At 42.6% G+C, this 8,160-nt stretch overlaps 1 pseudogene; it reads left to right on the top strand.

Annotated features, from left to right (window-relative positions):
• The first annotated feature begins 577 nt into the window (after positions 1-577).
• Positions 578-7,399, top strand: LOC127332474 (F-box protein At5g07610-like; annotated as a pseudogene).
• The last annotated feature ends 761 nt before the right edge of the window (positions 7,400-8,160 follow it).

Genomic DNA, 8,160 nt, shown 5'->3' with positions numbered 1-8,160 from the left:
TAAATGATATATTTCACATGATAAAATCAGCAGTTGTACACTTGTAAAAGTGCAAACGGCGTAGATTAAAAGTGCAACTCCATAAGCAACATAAAAACTGAATCGACTGATTTTAAATCCAGCATACATATAAAATTGACGAATGAATATAATTGAACATTCATGAAACGTGCAAGTACTGGCGATTAATATATGTGTAGTTAGTGAGCAAACAAGAAAAATGGTCTCGTGATGTATTTTAACAATTGTTTAGTGGTATGAAAGAACTTCTTACAAATACCTTTATATGTTATGCATTTGCACTTGATTTCTTAGCTTTATAAAAAAAAGTACTACTGTAGAAGACCTAGAGTTTAAGAAGAGCTAGCTTTTCTTAGCAAGTGTAGCTAGATTTTCTTAGGGCAACGTAGCCAATCAACGTCTATTATTTAGAACTCGGCCCTATCTTCTTATAATTTAGAAATAACAGCAGCGTAGCTTACCCTAAAAAAACAGCAGCGTACAGATCAGATGTTCAGCATTCATGCGCGTTTATAGGTATTCAGGAAGGAAATGATGTACAACCCGTAGGCCCGTATCGAGCCAAACGCCAAAGCAGGGAACAGTAGCCCCAATCTCACCATCTCTGTTCTTATCCCGCTACTATCAGTCTCTCTCTGTTCCGACGAAGATACCAAATCCCATCGCCACCGCTCTTCCGATGGTTTAGCACAGCCCAAGCGCCAGCTCCCCGGAGCGACCGCCCCCCTCCTCTGCAAAGCCAGGCGCGGCGGGGCGGCCGTGGTCAAGAGCGACTGCACATCCCTCAGATTCCACCAGGTGCGGCGACGGCCCCTCCTCTCCTCCTCTTCCTTGCTGCTCGGAGTTAAACGCGAAGCCGCTGCGGGCCGGCAGCACGTAGCCGCCCCTCCCTCGGTTCTCCCCGCGGCCAACTCTTCCCGCCAATGCGTCGCCGCCACCCCCTTTCCCCGCCACGGCTTCTCCTTTCCGCTTCCTTTCCACACGACGCATCGTCCGACACGTCCTCTCCCTGCCGTGGGGTCGATGTCATCTTCTCCTCCCTGCACTGCACAAGCGAGGAGGTGTCGTCACCCTGAAGTGCTATAGCCGGCTCGGTGTGATTTCCACTCTCACAATCCGGCTGTCCCTTATCAGAAGCTAATTAGATGGTAAGCATTAATGCTTCATCAAACCGATATGTCGACTCGCTCCAACAATTTTTGCCACTGTAGCTGTTTGCATAGATCGTCGTGTGCTCGCCTTGCTGATTGGCTAGGAGGCGTAGAGCGATATTTGGGCAAGGGAGGATGGTGCGGACTGATTGGTTGTCCGCTAAATCAATGACGTAGTTGTCCACTAAATCAATGGCGTAAATAAATCTCCGTATGCTATTTGGTTGGAAAGAAAATCGTGGGCGCGTGATATTTACAATTTGTTATGACAAAATCTGTTTTTAAAAGGTTACCTGGAAAATATTTTGTCATTTTTTAAGGAAGATGATCTCTCATCTTAATTATTACCAGACAGATAGCGTACTGAGTGTTGTTTTTTGTTAAGTAGAATATAGGGGCTGAGGAAACCAACCTTTCATGCATATACCTTCTTTAAATTTGCAAAGTGAGACCGATTATGTAATTTTCTGGTATGTTCAGAGACGGAATGGTCTTATAATTACGTTTCTTATAAATGAGTGATCTCGAGAAGTTCGCTTCACCTGGAACATTTTTTAATGCACTGAAGTGATATGCTCCATTTTTAGTTGCAACCGTGGCTGGTGCTGCAGACTTTACTGGAGTCCCTTCACTTTACATGTCTTGTGGACTTGGAGATGATGAAATCATACCCTTAAATTAAGTATATTACAGGTCTGAACTCATCCTCTTGGTGGAAACATGTTGTTTCACATTTTAGTTTTTCTTATGTTTTCTAGGTTGTGGTGTACTCATGAGCAGTAGCCACTGTACATCTGAAGTGCATAGATTGTTATTTGACATGGTACTTCAGTTATCCAGCCGGTTGATTTGTTAATCCCAGGAGTCCACTTAAAATAAATCTTATTGTGATGAGTACTATTTCTTATCGTGACTTTTTCGCTGGAAGCATACCCAATTTTAAATATGGTAATATGGTGGCCTTCTTTAAATACACATCATCATGGTAAATCCGTGGTTTTACGCACACTCCAGTTTTTGATCTGTCCATAGATTTTAGTAGCTTCATGCAACTGTTGTGAATTGACTCATAAGTTCGATACAAATCATCATGGTAAATCCGAATGAAGTTGCACCTGAGTTTTTTTTATGTTGTACGTTGGCTTTAGTTTCCTCATTGTAACCACAAGTTTATTACATGTTATGTTGCTACCTTCATGTATCATCTACTACATCTCATCCATGGTCTAGCCCTGCAAAACTTGCTTATTCATCTCTTTACATACATTTCAGAAGGTGTACATGAATATCTCACCAAAACTTGTCTTTAACAGCACCTATTTGTCTGCAAGGACCCTAATTCGGTGCATTTAATTTAATGCCACTGTGACACAACTTCATACATTACCTCAAGAGCTTCATCGAGTAAGTTACGACACGATATAATACATTTTAAAAGTGACTATGCAGGAAGTGAACAGATCCCAATACTATTGGTTTATTTTTTGACCTTATTTACAGGGTGCTAGCCATAATGATGACAAGGTCCTTGTTCTTGCTGCTACAAACACTCCATATGCTCTCGAACAGATATAGAACATCTATCAATTATTCACCTGCCCGATCTTAAAGCCAGGCAACACATGTTCAAGGTAATGAACTGCCAACACCTGGACATTGCTACGAACTTCAGCTACCCTTGATATCTCTGCTGAGTTACATAACATGCTAAGAACATGCTAATAAGTTCTGATTTCACAAAGAGTTGGAGCAAGCACTTGGAATGTTTGTAGTCCCCCTACATTTATTTGTTGTTGTTCTGAATTCACAAAGAGTTGATTAAGTTACATAATATGCTCATAAGTTTTATACTGCATATATTTTTGTTGTCTCACCAGAATTTTGACAAGTTTTCATATATCGTAACATGCTAATAAGCTACATCAACATGGTTTGAACAACGCAACTGTAGGCATGCACCAAGATTACGATGAAATTACCTGATGTTGTACAAAATTCATGATATACAGCAGGGTTTTATATTGGCAGCCTGGCAGGTAGTCCTTGAAACAATATATCCTTCAGTACACCCAAAGTTGTATGTAATCGAATTACACGACCTCTGTTATGAAAGAAAGCACTCTATTTGCGAGTCTGCATTTTTGGACCAAAAACCACAGTAGACAATTAGTCACTTATGTTAATTTGTTAATATTCAATCTGTTTGGGAAGCAATCTATTTGGGAAGACCCTCATCTACAACTACAAGATTCTTACTATATGCTTGCTGCTGAAAACATAGAAGAAAGCATTCTATTTTGACCAAAAACAACAGCTCAAAATTAATCACGTATGTTAATATTCAGTACGTTTGGGAAGCAATCTATTTTGACCCTCATGTACAAGATCTTACTTATATGCTTGCTGCTGAAAACATAAAAGAAATCATTCTATTTGCGAGTCTGCATTTTCGGACCAAAAACCAAAGTTTACAATTAATCACTTATGTTCATATTCAGTCTGTCTAGGAATCAATCTATTTGGGAAGACCCTAATCGACAAGATCTTACTATATGCTTTTTTCGCGAAAAAAAAGCCTTACATTTCAATGCATTGATAGAAAAGAAGGTTATATGTACAAGTCCAAGAAAGGACCAACACCACGCCATACAACTCAACCCAAGAAAGATAATCTAAGGGAGTAGTTGGCGAAGACCTCGGGCCCCCGCGTCCGCCCACTACCGCGCCTTGGCCCTGATGTCCTCGAACAGGGAAGCCACCGAGGGACGCGCATTGTCGAAGACTGCAACGTTCCTATGCTTACATATTCCCCATGCAGTGCTATATGCTTGCTGCTGAAAACATGACGATGATATTACATACCTTAACTGTAGGGTTGCAGGGTGGCGCCCGCTTAGTCTAGCAAAAACGTAATTAAGTCAGCATCTAGCGCTAGTTTTGGCCGAGGAAATACACAGTGGCTGGGTACGGCAGAAGAAAATCCGTCTTGCATCGGATCCTGCGTTGCAACCCTACTTAACGGGGACAACTTGTTGGTGTCCCGCCTGTGAAGAATCTTGATCAAATGTTTGAGTGGGGGATTTGAGTTGGGAAGGTGGTCACTATGGAAGTATGGAATATGGTGCGGGAGAGGCTGTCCTGGGATGAAACGTAGTTCACTCTTGGTGGGTTTAGGACGGGTAGGAAGGTATATATATACTATGGAAAGAGGTTGGGCGTAAATCATGGTGTAACTAATGGTAGGCTGAAAAAATGGGGCATGAATTACTGTGATTCATCGTTATTTGATTGGTGCTAATACCAAATTAATGTTAGGGCGTAGTAGAAGGGGATTAGGACGGGTAGGAAGGTATATATATACTATGGAAAGAGGTTGGGCGTAAATCATGGTGTAACTAATGGTAGGCTGAAAAAAGGGGGCATGAATTACTGTGATTCATCGTTATTTGATTGGTGCTAATACCAAATTAATGTTAGGGCGTAGTAGAAGGGGATTTCAATTGACTGGTGATTGAATTTGGTATGTTGACATGTAGCTCAATTATCGGTTATCAGGAGGGCATTAGAAATGATGAAACATTGTTAACTGAAGCTTTCTTGTAAACAAATACAGCAATAATTTTTTGGCTTTACCCGAATTGGATAGCTTAATAAAGTGTGTACATATCAATATCAACGAAAGTTTATTTTTACATGCTGCTCATGTTTTATCTTCCAGGCACATGATTGAGCAGGGGAAGGTTGTGTTGACTGCTGACAACAACAAAACTTGTGGAGGTCAACTCGAGAGTACTATGGGGCAGGCCGGGATGCACAAAAATTGGGAGAATTGGATAGCTTAATAAAGTGTGTACATATCAATATCAACGAAAGTCTATTTTTACATGCTGCTCCTGTTTTATCTTCCAGGCACATGATTGAGCAGGGGAAGGTTGTGTTGACTGCTGACAACAACAAAACTTGTGAAGGTCAACTCGAGAGTACTATGGGGCAGGTCGGGATGCACAAAAATTGGGAGAATATGCTGTTAGGATGGTGTCTTATATTCTGGCGTAATTAATGGTCATCGATTGATGGTGAAAGAAACTGTCAATGGTGGCGATAACTGAATGTTAACTGATTTTTATTTTAGCATACCTAAGCGTTAACTGAGGGTTGTTTGACCGTGGGCTTGGCCCACTTAGGCCTGGTCGGGCGATCGGGAAGAGCGGATGAAGCTTGACGAAGCGAACGTCGGACCGCCTGATCACGGAACACTCTCCTCCTTTTTAAGTAGTAGAGATTTTTGCCGAGACTCGGTCAAATCAGGATCCACTTTTTGGGCAACGCCTCACGCCAACGGGAGCCGCCACTGATAATCCGTCGTCTCCTGTCTCCCCCGACTCCTCCACGATAGTCCCACTACTCCACTACATGGCGTAGTTCCATTGCCGGCGCCGGCGATTGCCCAGCCACATTGAGCCTTCTGCGGCCACCAGAGAGCCCACAAGTGGTACGCTTGATGCCTTTATTTCCCTGATTATCTTCCAGTTCCTTTTTCCCTCCACGGATCTGTAATATCTGTCATGTATTCCTCAGATTGGCCAGCCTCCACGGATGGATCACTCCAACAAGATGGGCAGCTCCCTTGCCGACCTCACCGACGACCTCCTCGTGGAGATTTTCTCCCGTCTCCCGGTCAAATCCGTCTGCCGTTCCAAGTGCGTCTCTCGGTACCATGGAAAAAAATAGCGCGCTATTTCGACGCTAATAGCATGCTATAGCGTTTCTAGACAGCTCACGCTACATCATTCTGGCGCTATAGCGTGCTATAGCACGCTATTAGCGCGCTATAGCACACTAATAGCGTATTTTTCGGTCGACGCTATTTTGTTATAGTGCGGTATTTTTTTCCTTGCTCGGTACTGGCACGGCCTCATCAGCCACCGCGCCCACCGCAAGAAGCTCCCACAGACTCTCTCCGGCTTCTTCAGCCGCCACATTAGCCAGGGCGACGGCCCCCGTTCCGACAGTATCTTGGGAGGACAGGAGCGGCATGTTTCTGACCCATCATTGTCCTTCTTGCCCGGCTATAGGACTGTTAGGCCCGTAGACTGCTGCAATGGCCTCCTCCTATGCCTCTGTTCCAAGGATAGCACCAGCAATGAACGCAATTACGTAGTGTGCAACCCAGCTACAGAGAAATGGCTAATCTTGCCTGATTCCGGCCGCCACAACGAGGTCTTTGCAAGACGTTTGTGCTTCGATCCGGCCATCTCATCCCGCTTCCATGTCTTCTCCATTCTAGAGGATGTGGATGATTGCATTACTGACGTGGCGATATACTCGTCGGAAGCAGGTGAGTGGAGTCACAAGGAGAATGGTTGGTCCCAAGAAATTATGTTGTACGACAGAAGCGTCTTTCTCAATGGCATGCTGTATTTCAAATCCTATGATTCGGCGGTAGTTACCGTGGACAAGGAGGGGAAGACATGGAAGACCATTCCTTTGCTGGAAACTATGGCTGTTGAGATCTCTCTTGTCTCAAATGAAGCTCTAATTGGCCAATCTCAGGGCCGCTTGCATTATGTGAATGCTAGGGACAGAGATGCCTCCACACTATCAGTCTGGATCCTAGACAGCTATCACAGCGGTAAATGGATCTTCAAGTACAATATAAGCACTTCCAAGCTTTTCGGACATAAGGGATTCAGGCTTTCACGAAACTAAGTGCTCCTGTGCTTTCCAATACTTTTTTTTGCACGTTTCCCAAAGCAGATGGATGGCTGTGATCACCGCAGCGTATAACTGCCCACTTCCCAAGACCCACTCCTCCTAACCACAGCCTTTGATCTTGCTTTGAAAGTTGTGCAAATAAAAATTTCAGAAAGCACCGGAGCACAAGTGACTATAGTTTGATTGCAATTCATCCGGACTGCAACCTGATTTTCGTTATTTCGAACGGTGAGAATTTGCTACTGTCATATGACATGGATCGTGGGAAAGTTCGTGTTATCCATAATCTCAAAGATCCTTTTGATGAGCGATACAATCCATATCTTCCATATGTTCCCTTGTTCACATAGACAGAGTCATTGACTTATCATCAATAGTTATGCTACTCGCAGAGTAAAGACCACAGAAATCATGCATACTGGTGTCTTTGCAATAGGACTCTTGGGTTGTGACTTGTGAGTTGTGACCAGATTAAACAATAGAGCAGCAGATTAGGTTAATCTTTTTTTTTATTTTTTCTTGTGCTTCTCATGCATGTCTGCTTTTGTTTTGTAACAAATTTAAGTCATCATGTAATTTGACTTTATTGAAATAAATGATTCAGTCAATTTCATTTGGGTATGACTAATTATGTATGCTGACACTTAGTAGCTGCACTTTTAACTTTTAAGGTTCCTAAGTACTGATTGGGTTACTGATTGCTACGGCCTGTTATGTCACATTGCAAACATGCATTCATATTGTCCATTTCATAGCACATTCTACTAATGTGCAAAGTTATGAAACATGTTCACTTGTGGATATTGCATCAAATGGTACTCACTAGGAATTTTGTAAACCACAATGATACATATTATAGAAACAGTGAGCAAACTAAAAATACCAAATCTTACATTTCATTTACTTCTCTGTGAAAAAATCCAGAAGTAAGAAGACATCAGAATAAGTTAACTACAAAATTCGGTGACCCGTCAGTTTTTCATGCATGATAATATGTAATGTCATATGCCATGTATCGCCGGGAAATTTGTGTTATCCGCAATGTCAAAGCTGAAAGATGCAGTCTCAAAATACAGAACTTGTTTGCAAGTCATTATCATGCTCCTGCAGTTTTGTGTGAATAATATACTACTAGAACTTCTTTGCAAGTCATTATCAATGCTTCAGTGCCGGAACTTCAGGCAAGAGAGTGGTTTATGGGAGATGTTCATGCAGATTTCAATAGTTTCTCAAGAGTCCGATTGCTGCGACCACCTTATCCACCATCGGTGCC

This window comes from Lolium perenne, chromosome 4 (assembly GCF_019359855.2).
Source record: "Lolium perenne isolate Kyuss_39 chromosome 4, Kyuss_2.0, whole genome shotgun sequence".
NCBI classification, from domain to species: domain Eukaryota; kingdom Viridiplantae; phylum Streptophyta; class Magnoliopsida; order Poales; family Poaceae; genus Lolium; species Lolium perenne.
Note: the sequence above shows the minus strand (reverse complement) of the source record. Positions and strands in the feature narration are given on the sequence as shown.